The sequence below is a fragment of the Melospiza georgiana genome, chromosome 5 (genome assembly GCF_028018845.1).
Source record: "Melospiza georgiana isolate bMelGeo1 chromosome 5, bMelGeo1.pri, whole genome shotgun sequence".
Lineage (NCBI taxonomy): Eukaryota > Metazoa > Chordata > Aves > Passeriformes > Passerellidae > Melospiza > Melospiza georgiana.
The window spans coordinates 18,641,356-18,663,585 of NC_080434.1; the positions used below are offsets into that span (position 1 = coordinate 18,641,356).

General features: G+C 39.6%; 1 protein-coding gene across 1 annotated transcript in view; it reads right to left on the reverse strand.

Annotated features, from left to right (window-relative positions):
* The window catches only part of COL25A1 (collagen type XXV alpha 1 chain), a 281,924-nt gene that overhangs the window by 149,699 nt on the left and 109,995 nt on the right, over positions 1–22,230 (reverse strand).

Genomic DNA, 22,230 nt, shown 5'->3' on the forward strand with positions numbered 1-22,230 from the left:
TTCCAAACATCGTTTTGTTACTCAGCTACCACAGAATGCAGTGTGGTCCAAGATGTTTTCCCAAGGCTTACTCTTATTAATGCAACAAATAAAATACAGTATCATTGGTACCACAAATGAAATACAACTGTCCATTTACATACTTGAAGCTACAGTCTCCAAATAAGGTTTGCAATGCTCTGTACAACGGACAAAAGGACTGTGAACATCAGGCAGCTGGTTGCAACGTCTTCATCACTAACACAGACAGTGGATCTGAGATGCCTGAGGGACTGGATGCCATTCAGAGGAACCTGGACCAGCTTGTGAAGGTGGTTCTTGGGAACCTCATGAGGTTCCAAAGGGCCAAAGTGCATGGTCCCTTGCTCTTGCAAGATATCCCTGCACATGGCAAGGGTGTTCAACCAGATGATCTTAGGAGTTCCCTTTCAACCAAAATGATTCCACTATTCTATGAAACATAAAGCATTTTCATTCAGCATATTCAGGTTCACAAAATGAGGAAAATAACCAATATGGAGTAGTCTAGAAAACAGTCCTGGACAAAGAATAAGAAATAATTCACTCTGTGCCTCCCACCCCAACCAAAATCTACTATTTGAACATGATTCACTATGGAAAAGATCATAAATATTGAGACCATATCAGGTGGACATTTTATAGGAAAAAAATATGTGCAATCATATAAAAAACCCTACAAAAATTACATTAACATCTTTTTAGAAATAAATATATATGTTTCTAAAATAGAACTAATTATGAACACCTATCCCAAAGGTAAGCACACATATAAGCCGCAAATATTTTAAATACCATAAAGGGATAACTTTCCACTACAGATCCTGCTCAGAGAGGTCACACTATCAGGCACTAAAATCCACTGAGAGATGTTCACAATGAGACAAGAAGCTGCTTCCTCTGTCTTTGTAAAGGTCTGAAGAGTGCAGCACCAACAAGCCCTAAATATTTCGAAGTGGACTACCTTTAGGAAGTCTTAATTGCAGACCATCCATGTGATGTGCTGTTAGCACCCTCTGAGGCCAGAATATCATGGAGGGAGACAATTCCAGATTCTTAATTGATTTTTCCTTTGTGATTACAGGCTGCTTGTTAAACCTTTCTAGGCCCCAGGCACAACCATCACGGACTCTGGATGATGCTGGTAAATATGATGTGAGCAAAGCAGCTTGAGATATTTGATCAACATACTGCAAAAGAGCAAACTAAGGCTAGTTCATCATCAGCTGCTGCTCCATGCTTGGGAATCCAGTTTTAGTAAAACAGAGAATCACAATACCTTCATGGATCTTTCAAGGAGCCAGTAAAAAGCCCCACCAGCATTCTTCAGGCACCTAGAGAGCATTATCTGAGTGCCACAAACAGATTCAATCAGAGGTCCAGTGGAATGGTATGCTGCATTGTGCTGGTCAGCAGGGGTTGAGGCAAGAAAAGGGTTATCAGACAGTGAGTAATGGAACACCTGCTGTCACCTACAGTCAGCTCTGAGTCCATGCTATACAGTTTCACCACTGACAGCACCAGAGTGTGAGTAATGCTGCAGGCCAAACATGGACCTGCCTGTCAACCTCCCGGTGTTTGGACAAAATGTCCTGAGAAGCTGATGCAGTGGCAACATTCAAGAAATGCAGGAATCATGGCTGGATCCCAGCAACTCAGCAATGGCATTAGTGATTCATGCTGTGGGCATTATTCCTGAATTCTGTGAAACCTTGCAGTGTGTGAGTCCCATACATGGAGTCAATATGGTCCCCCAGGACTACTCAAAACTTTCGTCACTTCTAAAGCTTTTCAGCACTGAAAAGAATTTGAACTGATATCTCTAAATGGAACCATCAGTGCAGACAAAAGTGTTGCAAAACATCCAGGCATGCTGCCTCAGTAATACCAGCCTGATCCACTGCCACGTGCTGACCCAGTGCATTACTCCAAATCCACCTCCCAAGCCAGCATTTGCACAGGTGCAGGACAGACCTCCTGACAAAATGGAAATAACCCAAGTGCTCATTTGTCATGTAGAGGATGTATGGTCAAGAGCTGGAGGCCCTCTTCTGCACTTTGCCTTCTCAGCATCTCAAAGCAAGCAAAGGAAAACATTTATACAGGCCTACAGACAAGGATTACCGGAGCTGGATACAGAGCCCCACTAAAATCAAAAGTCTGAATTTTCTCTCTTCCCTTAAAATGTTACTGCACAGGAGGAAAAAATATTTCTAATAATGATTTGGAGAGTTCCCCTCAGAATCTGAATCAGCATTTCTGTCTCTAAAAAAAGTCAGCTCTATTCTAGGAAAGTTTCCACCAATTTGAAGATATGTTTCCTTGAATATGATCTGCAAGATTTCTGGTACTTACTGCATTGGTACATTCTTCAAAAAAGGTCTAATAACTCTACACCTCTTTCCTAAACCATCTTAAATCTCAAAAATCTGAGGATTAATAGAAATATGTCCAAAGGATTCTTTTCCATAGAATCATATAGTTCCATATGTATTGAGGAATTATATATGCTACCTTTAGAAGTTAGGAAAAAGATAGGCATATAGTGGTGTTCAGATCATTGTTACACACTTAGAATGAATTAAGTATCAGCCTACAAGCAAGAAGTCCCTGAGAAAGTGACTTTAAGCTGGAAGTACAGACATATTCAGCCCCGAAAGATACTGTCTTGCTTTCTAGAAAAGGATTTCAGCCAAGTGCCACTGAATTAGTAGCTACTTCTCTGATGTTCTGCAGGTTCTTCAGCCAATTTACAGTTGCTGCCTATCTAAAAAGAATAAATTAAAATTCACTAAAAAATTTATCCAAGTCAATAAAAAACACAAAACCACCTTTCAGTGTCAGTCTTAAAATAAAAGAATATTGGTTTAGGCACCCTTCCATCTTGCCAAAGTCGGTTACTGGGGAAGTACTGTATTTCAGGCAGAGACATTTGAGAAGAAAAAAGCTTCTACAAAATACCTTTGAAAATCCAATTTTCAACCACTCAACTACCTAAGCTCTGTGGCTCCGTTCCACATGAGAACACAGAAGTTGGCATGGATAGGATGGGGAGAGCAGAACCACAGGTGGGTAGTGCAGAATACTCCCTTTATTACAATATTCAAACTAGCAGGCACCTGCACAACTTTCCTGTGGTGCTGCCATTAGCCTCTCTAGTTAATATTCTGCCCAGAATTCTGATTTACACAATACTCAACAGTTGAGGTTAATGTATCTGAGGCACCGCCTAAATAAATGGGACTTAACCAAACCTGTGTGACTCAAACTGACTCGATGGATACAGCCTGCGCTGGATAACAAAGGCAATGTTTCTTGTATCACATACAGGCAGGCAGCCAGAGGGTGACAGAAACCACAGCAGCAACCACTAATTAGCCTCAAGGAAGGAGGAAGTCAGAGGGATTGGCCCGGGGCTACGTGACTGCGCCAATGATCTAATGAAGAGAGCAATAAAAAATTAAGACAATAGTCCCAGGGCCCACAGAGTGGTCAGAGGGGAGAAATGCAATGCCTGGAATTCAGATACCTTGTAGGATCTGCAGTCTGAGGAGAACAACTGCTGCGTGAAGTACCGAGCTGTGATCCGCACACTGCTGAGTGAGTATCCCATTCCCCTGCCACAGCACAGGTTTGAGGTGTAGGACTGAGGCTCTAATTTGTCATACATGCATTCCTACAGAATAGGAATCACTGCACCTGTCCTGCCAAATAAGTATATTATAGTTTATATGTCAACATGGGGTGTGATTCCCTCCCAGTGGGCACCTCACTGATCTCCCATGACTACTTCAGTGTCTAGCAACTCAGTGTATTACATGTAATAATATAAAGACTCAGAAACCCTCCATAAATGTTCTTAGAAGAATTAAAAAAACAGTAGGAAAAAAAAAAAAAGTATTTAAATTACCTCATAAAAACCCAAGCAGATGAAGCCCACAATGTAACACACAAACATCGTGTTCTCTTTTGGAAAGGCTAACAACAAAAAATCTCAAAAAATAAATGCAGAGCCCTGTGCCTCACATCTGAAAACTTGCCAGATGTATGCTCTTACAAACAAAAATTTCCTTTAAATGACAGAAATCACTTGTGGAGAAAGTCAGAATGTTTTTAAACTAAATTATTTCTCTTGAATAAAAAAGTCTTTCTACAGTTATATAAAGTAAGTATTTTAGACAAACAAGAAAAACAGACATAGGAGTGTTGTCAAGCTTTTTCCAAGGTTGAGCCTTTAGATAAAGCTTTTGATAATTTATTCATGAATGTTTAATCTGCAGCTTTAATCTTCAAACAGCTTCCTAACTTTATTTTACTACTTTATTTCCCTTCCATATTCTACCCCACATAATTACTTTTTCATTTTGGAAGTGATTTTATGCACTGATTAGCCCAGCCAGTAACAAGTACATCATTCAAACTTAACCATGCTCCTCAGAAATTTGTGAAAACTAGTGGTGAAAAAAAAATCCCACTCATCTGTGTTTACTTAAGAGTAAATTAAAAGGCACATTTCTGGCACATGAGGCAACCACAAAAATACTGCCCTTCTAACTACTGAAATGTAAATGAACACTTTCCTTCATCTCTAGTTTTTTGTGTTACCATTGTGGTAATTTATTCATAAGTGGTACAAAGAAATACTTTCCCTGTCACTTTCAATTGAAATACAAACACTTCAGTTTGAATTTCTAGAATAATATGCTAGATTGAAATTATACTTGAAAGTTTATTTTCTCAATAAACATCATCTGAGCTTTTAAAACTAACATCACTCAAATAAGTGATTATTTTGGGTTGAGAATGAGGCACTGGGTGATGAAGGCAAAAGGAAACAGACAGACACAGAAGAGGACTTTCCAAGATCAGGAAAACAATGCTTACGGTATTCTTGAAGAATCCTTTGTAAGGTTAAACACACATATTAACAAAAAAAAACCTCTAAAGAATAAAAATACCTTTTATAACTGCAGTGGCCAGTATGTAGATAATTTCCCAATTTTTTAGTGTTCTGGGAGGGGGAAACGTACTAAATTGCAGCATGTATTTGTAAGAGCTTTAGAAAGATGCGAAGAACTTTCTTTTCATTTCTGAGGTCACTCAATTACTGTAGGGTCAACTGGGTCAGCTTTTCACAGCCTAAGTAAAATGGGTAGCAAAATACTCCATTCACCTTTTGCAACAAATGACAGTTCTGTAGCTAAACCAGTAATTTAACCAATTTCACACTTTAGAAATTGATTCAGTTTAATTAGTTACCATCTCAAACAGGCTGATGCATTTCAATATATATGAGCAGTCTGTCACCAGACTTGCACGTAGCAAGCTGAGTAGAAGATTTTCCAAGGACAACACTCTGCTGTTGAATACTTAGATCAGAAATGAGCCTGAAATCTGAACCCCTGCTAACAGAAACACTGGAAGTTAATGAACACCTGATGGTACTGAGAGCCATGGTATTTATCTAGATGCCCAAATACAGGCAGAAGAACCGAATGTCTTGGATTATTACTGAAATCGACCCTTCACCAGGATGTCAACAGCATGTGAAGGAGAAATCTGGGTATCAGTTACATTTCTGTACTTCAGAAACACCTCTTGATGTCAATCTCTGTAAAAATCAGGAATCATATGTGAAGAAGAGATTAGGCACACATCCAGAATATTATGGAAACATAACTATATTTGGCAACTACTTGATCAGAGGGTGGCTTAGGCTTATACTAGGATGAAAGCACAAAACTCAAAACTGCCATACCTAGAGAATTTTTAAAAACACAGAACAAAGTACTACATTTTATGAAAAGAGACTTTTTCATTTTATGTTTCAAATCTCATATTACATATCACTATATGCGAAGTTCTTAAGTTCTGGGCTTTTTTTTAGTAATAAGATAATCCAGATACCCAAATTGGTTTCAGATATTTTCAGTTTATGAAAAACACTTCTTTAGAAAATGTACAGTGCAATTTCCACAACACTGTTTTTCACTGAATTTGATGGAATGGAAAATTTGATGACTGCATGAAATAAAGTCAATTATGTACTTCATTATAGTTCAACACAAACACTTATGGAGAGGTGAACTTGGCCATTTAGGGCAACTAGTCAAATTTATAAAAGCAGGACTGGACTTACCCAATTCAGCTGGTCAACTTTCACTGAATCCCCTTCATCACATCTTTGCATCTCACTGTTTCTTCTACTACTTTAAAAAACCGTGTTTTGATATCATCCCATCCTTTGACTAATTTTTTCTTTCACACTGTCATTACAGAAAACTTTTTACAGGCACAGCAGATACATCTCCCAGAAACTAATCATATAAAATATGTGATTTATCTACCAGCCTGCTAAATAGATGAAAACAAAGACACAAAGTACTGAGGTACTAGAGTCTTTCCGTAAAGCACAAAAACACAGCACATGATGGTTTTTTTATTAAAAAACCTCCATTTCATAATTCAACTCACCCTCAGAAACTCCTGACTCAGTATTCTCTGGCTGTGTCACGGTTGAAGCAGGGTCTGCAAAGCCCAGGTGGAATGTTTTGAGCTCTGACAACCATAACTACACCAACCTTTCTATAACAGCATTAAGTACCAGTCACTATCATATGCACAGCACAGACAAAGGCCACTGCAGGAAAAGGTACTTCTGATGCAAATGTGAAGGTACAGAGACCTCATGAAGTACCAAATACTCTCCTTACTTGCATTAGGGCAATTAAACACCACTTAATTCACCACCTTTGCTGCCTCCTCACTTTGAGAGGTTTCCTTTTCAATGCTTTGTTCCACCTGCCAGTCAGTCCCCAGAAGGAGGGAAGCTTTCAGAAACAGCTCCACAGCCAGCAAAGGATCCACCAAACATTGGTTTTCTGGTGATAAAGGCTATGTCCTCCTGAGAAAAGTTTTCACTCTTTTCAGATTTTTCTCTTTATTACAAACATTTCTTCAGCATTAACAAGATTTCCCCATCTGATAAAAAAGCTCCAAAAACTGACAAAGTGGACTTATACCACTACAGGAAAACACTGATTCTGAAAAAAGGTTTTTAGTATAGGCAGTTTTATTTTTCCTGAGAGATAATTTGCATTTAAAAAGGGCCAATCTCTAGAGATGTGCCAGAGATGACTAGCATTGAGAAATGGGAAGAACTGAAATCAGCCTTACATTACAGATTAAATCAAAGCCTGCATGACACACAACTTTCCATATGTAACTCAGAAGTATCCCCTCAAAACTAAAGCCTTGGCAAGCTTCTCCCCCTCTCCCCACAATAAAACCTAAGTGCCACCCAACTCTTTCTTTCCTGGTGAGTGACATCTGTGCTTCCTGGTACCCAGGCAGTCCCACAGCCCAATGTCAACCGACATAACGAGCAAATGTGATCCTGGTTTTACACAACTTGAAGATAATTCAGCCAAAAGGCTACCTACAACCTTCTAGAGCCAAACCAAAGCTTCAAGGAGGTGCAGTCAGGCATCTGTACAGCACTGGATTAACACACCTCCCTGGAACAGGGTGGGCAGAACTCCTGAAGTGCCATTACTGGGAAAAGATGGCATTTCAAGTAATGGAAAGTGATTGCTCTCTAAGCCCATGGATGGGCTTGTCTTTTGAGAGACACAGGATCATTTCTTTTTACCAAAAGCAAATTATTTCTGCTAAATTCAGCAAGTAAATTCACTGACAATCAAAAGCATTTTAACAAATTTGGAGAGAGAGCAGATTGCAGTGTTGCACAGAATGTCCTGTCAGGGCTAAGAAAGCCTGTGAAGTTGTTCTCCAAATGCATTTCTATGCAGAAATAATCTGGCACCTAGCCCACAAAACAAACAAATACCTTGCAGTCTCACAGTAGAGCTATTTTGGGAACCCAGAGCTATTAGAGCTATTTTATGAGTTCTAGAAGCTTCACAATAACACAAAAAAATTATCCAGAATATACTTTATACTGCATCTAAGAGGAACTGACTCTGGCCTCTGTCACAAGGCTCTCTCTGTCTTCCTCTGTAAGGAATGATTTATTTATAGTGACACAGCAGCAGAGGCTAAATAAAAGAAAAAAAAATCCAAAAACCCACCAAAACACCTTCTTGGGAAGAAGGTCAGCAACTAAAGGCACTCTCTATTTTGGGTCACTTCTTGTTCAGAGACAACAGCCCTTCCTGACTGTCCTGTGACAGCATCCAGCGGTAGCCATGCATATGTTATTGACTTGGAGACTTACTAAGAATCATTTCTCCACTAAACCTAGTTTAGCTTCAGCACTGTATACATCAGATTCTCTAAGGTGCCAATTCTGGAGCTGTATTCAACATTTGTTGCTCCTTGAAAGCAACATTACAGAGAAATACCAAGCAATTAAAAAATAGTTTTAAAAAACAATTTGCATTTTAATGCTCAGTCCATAGAAACTCTGTAACAGGCTTTTTGATCCACTAACTAAAGAAGAGTTTCAATAAAAAGGCTAGGGAGCATATACCTATTTTATGCTTTGAAATATCTGTCTCTAAGACTATTTTGTTGGAACAAAGCTGCACAGTCAAAAAGCCTGGTTGAATCTAAATTTTATCCTCTTTCATCCTACAGCATGAGGACACATTATGGATGGATTTAAAAAACTATTTTCGTGCATTTGTTCTGTTTGTCTTTTAAATGCTTTGTGAGATATAAATATCCTTCAGTCAAGGACAAAAAGAGAAAATATAAGTCAAATCTGACCTTAAAGAAATATTCATATTGCTTTAGATATAGCCTGACCTGTATCTGAGTGATTCTAGCAAGTTCTTTTTTGAATCTGCATTTCATCCTTCTATTTTTTATTTCACAAACTGTTTATGTTTTCAGATTAATTTCCTCCATATTTGCATTTTAAGCAGAATCTTCGTGAATATGCCTGGAAGCAAGTGCACATCTCTCCACGTAGTTTTAGGAGAAAAAGTCTCAGGGGAGCTCTGCAGACTGGATGTCCCACTGTTTTCTAATTCTCTTGCTATTGCATTACTCCATTTTCTAGAAAACTGTGCCCTTCGTTTACTTTGTGTCAGCACTGTGGTTGCCCTTTCTCCTTTATCAAATGCAGCCTTCTAGTTATCTGCTTGGATAGCTGAAGTCAGATATTGAGCTGAAAACATTATAAGGTTGCACTGCTGGAAAAGAAGGCAGAACAACACATTTAGAAACAAAGCACTGTAGCTATAGAAAGAGAAGAATGTTCTGAACAAATAACACTTCTGTGTAAAGGTAATGCACAGTATCTAATACCAGACTCCAATAAAGGATAGACGTTTGCAACATTAGTCTTCACTAAGTAGTATGAATTTAAAATTTTTCTGGTTTTGAAAGCAATTATCCAAAGGTTACAAAAAGTCCAGCTCCAATTCTCCCTTTATTAACACTTATATTTATTTATACCTATATTTATACTTCCTGGCAGGATTCGTGTATATTGTTCTCAGGTTTTATTTCCTTACCTGTCAAGAAGCAAAGCAACAGCTATTTCTACCAAACTGCTCAGCAGCCAAGCTTAAGTCTGTATGCTCAGCAACTGCTCACTCAATGCACAAAAACTGTACCTTGCCACACCAGAGGCACCCTATAACTTATATTCACTACTTTTTCTGAACTGGTCATTGTAGATACATAGGGTCAGTTATGTAACAAGCTAACACAGCTATCTTCTCCCCTACAGGAATAGATTCTTATTGTACTTTCATCTATTAAATACATAAACATAAACCAGGTTACATAAGTGAGGGACATTATTATACCTCACTTAAAGACCTTAGGAAAAAAAAAGAGGTCACTACTGAAACAACATGAACTTAGAATAATAGAGCCATTTAGGTTGGAAAAAACCTTTCAGATCAAGTCCAACCATTAAGCCAGCACTGCCAAGTCCACCACTAAATCATGTCCCTAAATGCCAGATCTACACCTTCACAGGTGGCAAATGAACCACCTCCCTGGGCAGCCTGCTCCAATGCCTGACAACCTATTTAGAGAATAAGTTTTTTCTAATATCTAATCTAACCCTCTCCTGGTGTGACTTCAGTCCATTTCCTCTCATCCTACTTCTTGTTCCTTGGGAAAAGTAGAGGTTTAGAGATCAAAGGAGCTGTAGACTCTTCTTCTTCATGAATATTCAAAATCCACCTGGACACAATCCTGTGCAACCTGCTCTAGGTGAACCTGCTTTAGCAGGAGGCTTGGATTAGATCTTGAGAAGTTCCTTCTAAGTCCAACAATTCTGTGATTCTTTGAAAAGAGCCTGACCCCAACCCTGCTACAACCTCCTGAGGTAGCTGTAGAGATCAGTAAGGTCAACCCTGAGCCTCCTTTGCTACAGGCTAAACACCTTCAGCTCCCTCAGCCATTCCTCATCAGAATCAAAAGATCGACTAGGTTGGAAATGACTTTTGAGATCACAGAGTCCAGCCTATGGCTGAACACCACCATGTCACCCAGACGATGGCCCTGAGTGCTACATCCAATCATTCATTAAACACCTCCAGGGACGGTGACTCCACCACCTCCCTGGGCAGCCCATCCCAATGACCGGTCACCCCTTCTGCGAGGAATTTCTTCTTAATGTCCATCCTAAACCTCCCCTGGCACAGCTTAAAGCTGTGTCCTCTTGTCCTGTTGCTGGTTGCCTGGGAGAAGAGACTGACCCCCACCTGGCTACAGCCTCCTTTCAGGGAATTGAAGAGAGTGAAAAAGTCTCCCCTAAGCCTCCTTTCTCCAGGATAAAACCCCCCAGCTCCCTCAGCTGCTTCTCATGTGTTCCAGACCTTTGCCAGCCTTTATTGCCTTTTTCTGACACTGGACACTATCCAGCATCTCAACATCCTTCCTAATTTGGGGGGCCCAGCACTGGGCACAGCATCACCAGTGCCCAGCACAGGGGAAGAGTGACCTCCCTGCTCTTGCTGGCCACACCATCCCTGGCACAGCCCAGGATGCCCTTGGACTCCTTGGCCACCTGGGCACACCCTGGCTGATGTTCAGCTGCCATCAATCAGCACCCCCTGGTCCCTTTCTGCCTGAGCACTGTCCAGCCACTCTGTCCCCAGCCTGCAGCACTCCAGGGGCTTTTTGAGGACAAAATACAGAACCTAGCACTTGGTCTTTTTAAATCTCACACTGTTGGATTTGGCCCCTGGATCCAGCCCATCCAGATCCCTCTGCAGAGCCCTCCTATCCTCCCGCAGCTGACTGCTCTCCTCCAATTTGGTGTCATCTGCAGATCGGCTAATGGCGAATTCAATCCCCTCATCCACATCATCAATAAAGGTGTCAAAGAGGACTGGGCCCAACACAGATTCCTGGGAGACACCACTGGTGTCTGGCTGCCAGCTGGATGCAGTGCCATTCACCACCACTCTCTGTGCCTGGCCTTCCAAGCATTTCTCAGTGCAGTGAAGAGTGCTCCTGTCCAAGCCGTGGGCTGCCAGCTTCTCCAGGGGAATGCTGTGGGAGACAAGGCCAAAGGCTTTGCTGGAGTCCAGGTAGTCCAGTCTTTCCCTCAGGCACTAAGCAGGTTGCCTGAGGTCGTCCACTTCTATTCAGTATGATACACTAATAGCAACTGATTGTCTTGTTTATAAACAGTATTAGCAGTATGTTTGTATAACTCTTCCTGCAACATATGTGGGAATCCTTCTTCATTTATTTTTACTTACAGAAGAGTTTATCTTAATCCATATGTGTACCTAGTGCACAATGTAAGGTTTATGGCTTGGTAAGGAAGCTGTCAGAGTTCAATTAAATAATTTACATCACTCAGCAGTAATGCAGGGGCTTTGGCAATGCATTTCATGCCATCTGTTTGAAAAGTTTTGAGAGCTCAGAGATTAGTCAAACAGAATTACTAATTCTTACTTTGAATGCATATTGTGATACTTCATTTCCCAATAAGCCACAAGGGAAAGCAAGCTTTGAAGTATTAATTCAACCTGCAACAAAAAATAAACCAAAATAATTTGGTAGATCATCTGTAAGCTCAGGTGAACAAACCAGACAAAACCAAGAACTAACTTAAAACTATGAGATACTGTTTACAATTCAAGACCTTTGGGGGAAAAGATAAATAAATACCACTTAGCTTGATTTTGTATTGGCCACATGTAGAGAACCACACAAAACAATAAAAAAATCTGATAATATTTTAATTCTAATCTCTGCAGCTTTTGTCTACTCATAACTTGGAGAACTTCTGAGGTGATTTTACTTTAGGCAAGGGCTCATGAAAAGAAGTAATTCCCACCAAATAATCTCTAGAAAGAGGAATCTTGTATGTACTACTTTTTTAACTTAACCATAGTAAAATCCTTTGACCTGGTTAAGAACGGAGCCTGGGCTCAAGGTAACTAGCACATGACACAAGGGTTTTTGAGCATAGCAAAGCAATGAAGAGATCAAAGTGGAAAAGTGGAACCCGCACTCTTCACACAGCTGAAGCCTGAGAAAGGTCATCCAGCTCTTCATGGAGAATGGCTCCCCAATGAAGGAAGCCAAAGTACTACCTAAGAAGAGAAAATCAACCCTTGCCTAGTAAGGGCTCAACACCTAAAAGGAAAATACAAAAAACTGCATCAGATTTTGATGTCAAAAAGTTTAGAGTGACTGATGGGTAAATCCAATGGACACAGGGGTTGTTGTGTGATAAGAGAAAATGCCAAGGTACAAATACGGTTTGCATTTCTCTTCAGGAGTCTCTCAACTGATTTCTTTCCTGAGGAAAAGCAGTTGTTTTCCTGATCTCATTACTTGAAACAGAAATTCCATCATTTAACTTTAAACAGTATCTAGGGAAAATGACATACTGATGAGTTATGTCATCATCTCGTTCCTAGGTGTTCTAAGGCTTTACATAAGATATTCACTTCTATTCCTTTTATTGGCAGGTCTGCAGAGGAGTTTACCACCCCTGCAGCAATACTTCACAGCAAGGATCTGTTTCTGATCACAGGGCTGCTGCTGGCATGCGAACTTCCTAAACAGATACTGCATTATCCTAAGTAAATAAGAAATGCCATTCTTAGAGCAGCAAATGAAATTCATTTGAAACGATGAGGAAACAACATCCGCAGAGGGACAGAGGCTCTGTCGACTTTCCCAAGACCTCCTCCATGCAGTCCTACTGTATCACTCTATCATGAGTGCTCACTAAGGCCTTCTTTGCTTTGGGCAATAATTTACAGTCTTCCATCAAGATCATATGCTTCCTGAAAAAAATCCTGGACTCACAGCATGCTGCTTTTGTTAAAACAGATCCAGTGCTGCTGCATTGCTCAAAGCTGGCATTTGCTTTGGAAGACACAAGCAACTGAGTATGTCTGTCCATAGAGAAAGTGGCACTTGGTAGCTGAAGTGCAATGGACTGGTTGAACACAGAAGACCATAGGAAATAAAAGAAGCATTGGAATGCTTACAATTTTCAGAGATCTAGCTGCTGCTGAATTGTATTACCTTTTGTCTCTAAAAATACATTGTCAAAGCCCACACATCCAAAGGAAGTGACTTAGAAGACACGAGGAACCACCTGCTGTGCTCTAAGCTAGGGAAATATTTCCTAATGTGCAAGCAAGTATGCTTGAATCTAATTTAATTATATTGGACATGCTAGAATAGGTATCCTTTTCCATTTCTCTTTCTTTCACAATAATAATTAAACTTTTTTTTTTTTTTTTTAGTATGAGACTAGCTTTGATCCCAAATTTACACCAGCCGTCATCACCATCACTTGAAAGCACTCCTGCTGTTTCCAGTTCTTTGTTTAGCCAACTTGGAACACTGGCTAATCTCACTCAGATCACTTCACCTGTTCGTAAGAAATTTAATACCTGCGGGGAAGGAGAGACAAGGATAAAGTGACACGATGCATCAAGTTCCTTATGCTAACAAGTTTTTTCATGGAAATCACTGTTTGGCAAAGGAACAGGTCAGATTACTGAACAATGTGCCGCCTCCACTATTTTGTCTACAGGGTATTATGTAAGGGCTGCTCTACTGGCAATACTTTCCCTTTCTAGGGGAAGGCAGGCAGGCAGTAGGAAAGCAGTTTCACTTTGAGCTCAAAGGATCTTACTCCCTGGTTGGGAAAGGTAAATCTATCAAAAAAAGCAGTTACCAACTTTATTGGGTAGCAAGTGTTCAGCTTGTTCTAAAACTTCAGTGTTAGCATGAGCTTTCCAAATCCAATATTTTGATGTCTAGACAGGGACAGGCAATATTTTAGTGCTGCTTACATAACCATTAATGGAACAAGAACCAGCTTTTCATGCAAAGCAAGTGTATAACAATCACTTCATGGAAGCAGATATTAGTCTTTAGTAAAGATAATACTCTAGCCATATTTCAATATCACACATATATTACATTATACATGTAGTGAGAGAGAAATTCAGGAAGTTCCACATGAAACTGGCAAAAGTATGAAGTACTGCAGGAGTGCTTTTGGAAGGAAAACCCATGCTCAACCAATTCCCTACATCACTGTGAAGGAGAAATGTAATTTTTGTCTCAATTCAAAATAAGCTGTGTTTTATTCCACAACTTAACAAAACTTCAAGAAAACACACAGCTCCATTGATCCACTTGGCTTGCCTATCACAGGGTACTAAGACTCATATGTCTAAGAAGGCATATAGTTTAATGATCAAAGCCAAGTAACTGGGAATCAAGCCACCTGGTTTATTTTACAGGAAAACAAATATAAAGTGAATTAATTGATTGAGGTTGAGACTGTTACTTGCTCCGGTGCTGAACAGAATAAGAGCTCAGTTCTGCAGGAACAGCAATAACTCCATGCAACCTCAACCTCTTCCTTCCCAAGGCCAAACCTGCAGAGGGAGGATATTTTGAACTTAAACCATCACAAAGGTAAGAGGAAGGTCCCCTGGAGGGTGGCTAACTTTACTTCCCATTTTTGAGGCAGTGTCCAAGCTCTGCTGGACAGGGCCGTGCCTCCGTGCCACTGTCAGTGCTGCTGTGCCCGTGCTCTCCTCAGCAGCTGCCCCGTGCTCACACTCAGAACCCACATGGCCTTGGAGCAGCAGATCCAGCCCCACTGGCTGAGCAGGCACGGCAGGAACCAGCTATTCCTGCCCTCCATTCACTCTCTCCTACAGACTCACCTTCCCACCGGCACCGCATTGCTGTGGGTTGAGAAGCAAATCAACCGGACCTTTGGCAAACTCCTCCCAGCAGAAAGACAGGGAATCTGATCCTCCCACTGTCCATGACCAGACTATGTGCCTTCAGCATCCCCAAACATGACGCCACCATCAGATGCATAAATGACCTCAGCAGGCACCAGGAAGCCTCTAAGCATCTTCAGTAAACGAGTAATTTCATCAGGAGTTTTGGAGTGCGTTACCATTGAGGGAAAGGTAATAAGGATTTAAGTGGTTGATTCTGCCACGAACAGCGTTGAAACAATTAACATAGCTTTTCTGAACTCCTCTTCCAAAGAGCCATATAATTAGTATCTCCTTCTGGGGAGATATTTACATTAAAATCCTGTATTCTTTAGCCAACAAACACCAAATACTACTCCTGATTCTCCCACTATCATATAATACCACATCTTTTATTGCTGCCTTAGTACCAACAAAAAGAAATACTAAACACATTTTGACACCTAACTCACTTTTTCCCTCTAGTTACAATTAGATGCTTCAGCTCACAAAGCAGTGTGATGCTGGCTTTTTTCCACTAACACTGATCTCTTTTCAGATCTCACACAATCACCCTTGAATTTTAGGAAGTTATTCCTATCTCTCGTTCTTGATCTAAAACATCTGGAAGTGGAATTCCAGATTTTGACTTATGTAAGTGAAGAAAAATTTAAAACAACAAAGCTCAAGGGCCAGATTACATGCAAGGAAAGCAACTGTGCAAGGCCCTTGGAGGGTCTGAGGCTGAAGGAAGGAAGGCCAGATGGGAGAAGAGGCCAGATACAGTAGTCCACATGAACATAAAGTTTTCTTCACTCTGTTTCAAAACAATTATACAGTGAGATCTTTTAGCACTTAAGTATCAACATAAATTTCCCGATTTTACAACGCACACTAAGTGTATTTATTTGTACTGTTTGTACTAAGGCTTTTAGTTAATACTTTTCAGTGTAAAAGCACAGTCAGACAAGGATATCAACTACTGCAGGGAGTCTTCCTTTGTGAGCAAAGGTTCTGAACATAAATACTGCAGTTCAAGAAAGGCTTCTGGTAGAAAAAATAAAACCAGAGACATTGGAGCAATAATGAACTGTTCAGATTTCAATAACCCTTGCACTAATTCAAAACAACATTTTTTTTCTACAATTTTTGTGTGAGATCCATGATACTGTGAAACTGTAACACAGTTAATGTGAAGAAGCTTTTTTCACTTAGCTACACCTAAATCAATTCTTTGATTCTGCAGTGAGCACAGGACTGCGAGGGTATTAATTCTAAACCAAGCCCCCTACAATTTTATTGAAAGTTAAGTCATGAAACATATTGCACCATGGAGAGATGGTCCCCAACCAGGAAAGGAGAATATTTCATTTTGCCTCATTTGTACTGTATCACATTTACAACAAAGCACACTTAAGACATAAGTCCTAGATGATCTCAGACGGAAGCAAATTGCATTGTCGGGAAAGTTTCTTTTTAGTTATGTTCAACAAAGTAAGATCAGACCAAAATAGCAATTTATGTGAAGATGACAAAGAAAGATATGGAATATGTAAATAGGTAGCCTTCCAAATGGACCAAAGTAACACAGGGAACAGCTTTTTTAAATGGCTCCCTACTGTTTCCTTGAGTAATAAATCGATCACCATACTGATCATTCTTGTTAACCATCCCATACAGCAGCGTCTTCCCTGTAACACTGTGCCTAATGTGGATTGGTACTCTACTTGTGAAGGGCAATTCCTTCCAGCTGCCTAAGGACAATAACCTTAATCTCAGTTAACTTGTCAGTTTTGTCATATTTTGAAAGTAATATCACAGCTCATGACATCTCAACAGACCATAAAAATGTGAACTAGTGGCAAAATGTTCTCTACTCTATTGTCCATAGCAATATAGTTGTTACCAAACCAACACCACTACAATACACATCTTTTACCTTCACTTCTCTAGAACCAGGCTGGCGATGGATACTTCAGAACACAAGTATTCAAGGAATTAAAAAAAAAAAAGACACAGAAACATCAGGATTAAATTGGCACCAGGCTCTCAATATCTCCTTACTTTGGGATGGTGCTAATTAATCCATCCTGTGTTCTCACAACATCCCTCAATACTGCCTTTCTCTAGAAAGAAGTCTAGGCGTCATTTGACTTCATTTATGCTTTTTACTTCAAGATAACTTCCCTGTAACTTATTCCATATGTTTACCATTCATTCTCTCATGAAACAGCCCATAACCTGAAGAGAAATGGATAAGAATTTCCCCACCAAGGTGACATCTGGCTGTCTCTTTCTGCTTCTCCTGGGCCTTCCCTGGATACACACCAGGCTGACTGAGCTACCGATAGAGTTTTCTTTTCTCTCCCCAGTGAAAAATTTGTAAGCAGCGGTTCTTTGTGTCTCACCTTATTGGAAATGTACACTGAAGTTGCTACCATTTTTTCAAATAAATGTCATGAAACTTAACCTTTTGCACTATTAAATACTATAAAATATGTATTGTTTCCTTCAACAAACTCTTAGGAAGTACTGTTATCAAATACCAGTGAAGGCCAATAATAGTCTCAGAAGCTCCAGTCTCACTTAAGAAGAATGTTATCAGGCCACATCCAGGCCCTTGTGAAAAAGTCTGCCAGATATGCAGTCTCACATGGTTCTCCTTTACATCCCAGTCTAAGAAAATAAATTCAAGATAATCCATTTAATGTTACTAGCATTAAACTCCACCACAAGAAAAATGTAGCTTGGTCTTGCATTTATACCAAGATCTTGGTATTCAGAAGAATCACAGAAATTGTACCTTAATCTCTTCCCCACTGTAAGGGGTTCCTTGTGGGACAATGTGCTCTGTCACTCAGTGAAATGCTTGAGCTGGATTAAAAGAGAAAATCCACAATATCTCAAGGGGCTGGTTTTTGTTTCCATTTTCTAATATAAGCTTATTTGGCTAGCTAATTTTCACTGAAAACTCAGAAACATAGGTAACATTAAGAGCAGAAAACTGGTAGGAAACAGCAGAATTCCCTGTTGGAACCTGACTGCCAGTTTTGTGGCACTGCAGAACTGGCCTTCCATGTCAGAGCCACCAGAGTACATAACTCATGACAAACAAGCTGTTGTTTTTCTCTGTGAGCAGCACCAAGAGAGTATCCGGCCACTCAGGACTGACATGTAAACTCCTTGTACTTGCAGCACATCCGTCCATTCAGGAGCTCTTATGACTACAAGAAAATAAAAATACTAAAGTAAAGCAGAGCTTTATTTTGCACACATACTCCAGAGCAGGAAGAGAAGGAACCTACAGTAGTATTTAATCATAGTTAATCTATTTATTTAATCTAGTTAATTCCCTGATAGAAGCTAACCTTCCACTTGACCCGAGTGTCACAGATTAAGATACACTAGACAAATGAAGACAACTTGGACTTTAAAATATTTCATATTAGGCCTTTGGAAAAAAAATTAAAATAAAATATAATAAAAATAGTAAAAATAAAAAAACCTAAAAACCTAAAAATATTAAATAAAGTATTAAATAAAGAATAAAAATAAAATAAAATATCAAGCAGTTGGTTTTATCTGCTTAAAGGAAAAGTGCAGTTAAAATCACCAGTGATTTTAGTGAGGAAGGAACCACAAATTGCTCCTGTAGCTGATAACTGAGACACTATTTCCCTTCTGTTTTGCCATAATACATGATGTTTTCTTTAAATACAACCCATTAAATACCGCTCTGAAAAATCCTTCAGTTACTGAAAGGGTTTCTAAGGAGCTCAGAATGCTGGAATTTCAAACCCCATAGGAGAATTTCGTTAAAAAGACAGATGTGGTCATATTCATGAGAACTTGTTTTCCATATTCTTAATCACCTCCAGACATTGCAGAAGTCATATTGTGCAGGAAAGGTACAGGAACATATGCCTTGTTTGCTGCCTACAGTGTGCTACATTCCAACTAAGTATTATGTATCTGGAAATCAAACAAAACCTCAGGCTTTATCGACAGACAGAGAGTCCTACAACTGATAATATTATGGAACATGCTTGAGAACTAATGGTTTCTCTGCTGCAGAGTGAAGGAATAATCATGTAATTTAGAAACCATAAATTCTACTTTACAGACTTTTGATTACATTACCCATCCAAAAAAAAAAAAAAAATCCAGAATTTATATCAACACAAGTCTACCTCAAAGGTAACAAAAGTCAGGAATTAATTCCTGTTCCAGCCTTCACGTGAAAGACAGAAAAAAATCTTGTCCTTCTGATGCTCAAACTCCCTTAGTGAAGAGCTTCAAAACTTTTTAAAAAGTGAAGCCTTATGCCAAGAAATTTTCCTTAAAATCTTTGCTATTACATAGCATAAATAATACTCAATTCCTTCTTTTCTCTGATATTTTGAAGCAAATGCTGCCAATGGAGTAAACACGTGAATAAAGCTTGCTGTCAAAAACTGAATTGAATCTGAGACTTACCAATGTTTTTTATGGGGAAAGAAATGACTAGCAGGTGAAGTAGATATTGCCTCATTAAGCTGTCACATTACATTTCATTAATGTCTTTCAATTTCTAGTGGGATGAGAACTCTAAATGTTTACTAAATTGCAAAAAAAAAATGCTCAAAATCTTTCCATTAGCTGATGAAAATTTGCTCCTGCAACAAAGAGTAAAAAAAGCAAAACCGATCTATCTGCATGTCTTTCCTTGCTTACTTTTTGAAAAACAAAGAAAAGCCACAAATACCATGCCACACTCAGATGGTAGAGTTGCTAACAATATAAGGCAACAAAATGAACTAGCAAATGTATCAACAAGCTTCTCCTCTACAAAATAAAAACAAGCATCAAAGAAATAATTATATTTTTTAGAAAATTAATTTCCAGTTGGAAATGTGTTTTTAGTAGTTCTCCCTAAATTGCCACAATTCATCCTAATTAGAATGCTAGTCAAGTCTGTTTCTGCAAAATTTTAAGTCAGTGACTTTCAGCACCCAGATAATATTTCTAAGGAGAAAGTGTTATAAATACAGTCTTGCTGCTTGACAACGCAATAACGTTACTGAAAAGAGATTTTCGACTTGTATTCATAATCCTCTTCCTTTCTTATGCCATTCCATTAAACAAGAAATTATAGCTCAGTCACTGAAACTGCAACCTAATTAGGCTGAAGAAAACACTCAAGTTTTGCAGAGTTTTGATACTTAACTCCTGATTTTTTCACAAAGAATTCTTCCATAAAACCTTTCTTTGATTTCAGCACCTCATGATGAATTCAGGTAGCTTTTCTGTTACAGGCTTTTTGGTTTGGCTCTGCTGAAAAATTCTGTAGAGCTTTGATTTATACTCTGTTCCACATATAAATTTGAGGGAACAGATCATTCCAGATGCTGTATGAGACAGTTTTCTGTTTTCCAGACAGTGTTATCTACAAGATTTCAGTTTATTTTATGTTTTCCTGTAGATTACAATAACCAGGAACTGAAAGGTTACTTAAAGACTAACTGGAACATCAAATTATAAGTTACAAGAGATTAATTTAAAAATAAGATTTTAAGGAGCAAATGCTGTGAATATGCTACAAATGCAATTTTTCAAGATGCACAATACTTCTCTGGCAAAAAGAGAGAGCTCTTTCATTCCAGTCCTTACTTACATTCATATCTGACCATCAAAGACTGTCATTCAACACCAATCTTTTGTCAGATGTGCTACTCCAATATCTTAAATTGTCACAACACTGGCTATGGCTGTTAACTACACCTTCAAAACTAATACAGGGAACTAGCTGCACATTCCCAATTATCTTCCACCAGCTTTGTCAGAAGGTGAACTGGAGGGAAGTACCTGTACCTTCATTACCTTCCAACCACACCAAAAGGCCTGGATAGCCAGGCATTAACAAAACTTTATTCCACATTTCTTGGTCATAATCTCCTATCACCTTTTATTTCCCCGTACTCTTCCCAAACACCATCCCTCTAACCATTCTCTTCAGAGAGAATGGGTGGTTTAGTGATTATTGCAATTTCTTTTTGTATGCTCATCCACTGCAAAGGGAATGCACTCAAATAGAGTCTGCAGCTGAGATCTGGCTTCTGGAAATAATTAACCTATTGCTTCAATAGCTCTATGTTTCATTACACAGATTTTTTGACGCTGTGCAAGCCTGAGTGACTACAGAAAAGTACAGACCTTCAAATACAATTGCCACTGAGCAGTGATATGTGTTTCTCTTTGAACAAGCTCTTCATCTCAGAATTTTATGGTCAAGGGAAGCTAGAAAGCTTGAGAGAGTACCCCACAAGGCTCTAGGGCTGGCCTCAACAGTTGTCTGTTGACCCTTGCTGATCTAAAGACTTTGTCTGAGCAGATAGTTTCCCAGGTAAACACTTCAAAAACCTGCAAAAGGAAAAGCCCAGACTAAGAAGCTCCATTGCATGACAGCTCATTAAACACTGGATTGGGTCCAGGCAGCTTGGCAAACAGCGGGCTAAAGAGAGAAGCAGGAATAATGACAGTCACCTTCAGCAGAACATGAATTGTACTTTCCTCTTCCTCTTTTGGACACCAAAAACTGCCAGCCCAGGGCAGGGACTCCAGAGACCGACCCTCCCAGCACCGGTGAAAGCAGCCCCAGGCAGGAGGGCTCTCCTGCTGCTATAACACAAGCCTGGCTGCCAGTGGAAGGGCAGGCATCCTCCACTCCCAGCAGAGCTGGGCAGCACAGGAGAGCGTAGCTGAACGCCAAGCCACAGCCCAGGAAGATCTCAGGGCTGCTCTTTCAGTGCCCAAGCCACCCCGTTCACCAGAACCCACCTCCTGCACCAGGAAAGACAGTGTCACACAGAGGGCTACTGCAGAGAGCTTGGTTTGGGGTTTTTTCCTGGTGATTTTTGTGTTTTATGCCTTCTGATTGATTGATTGATTGGGGGATGTGTATATGTGTGTCTTTGGTGGGGTTTTTTGTGGGTTTTTTTTGGTTTTTTTTTGTTTTTTTTTTGTAGAGGGAGCAGTATTACTG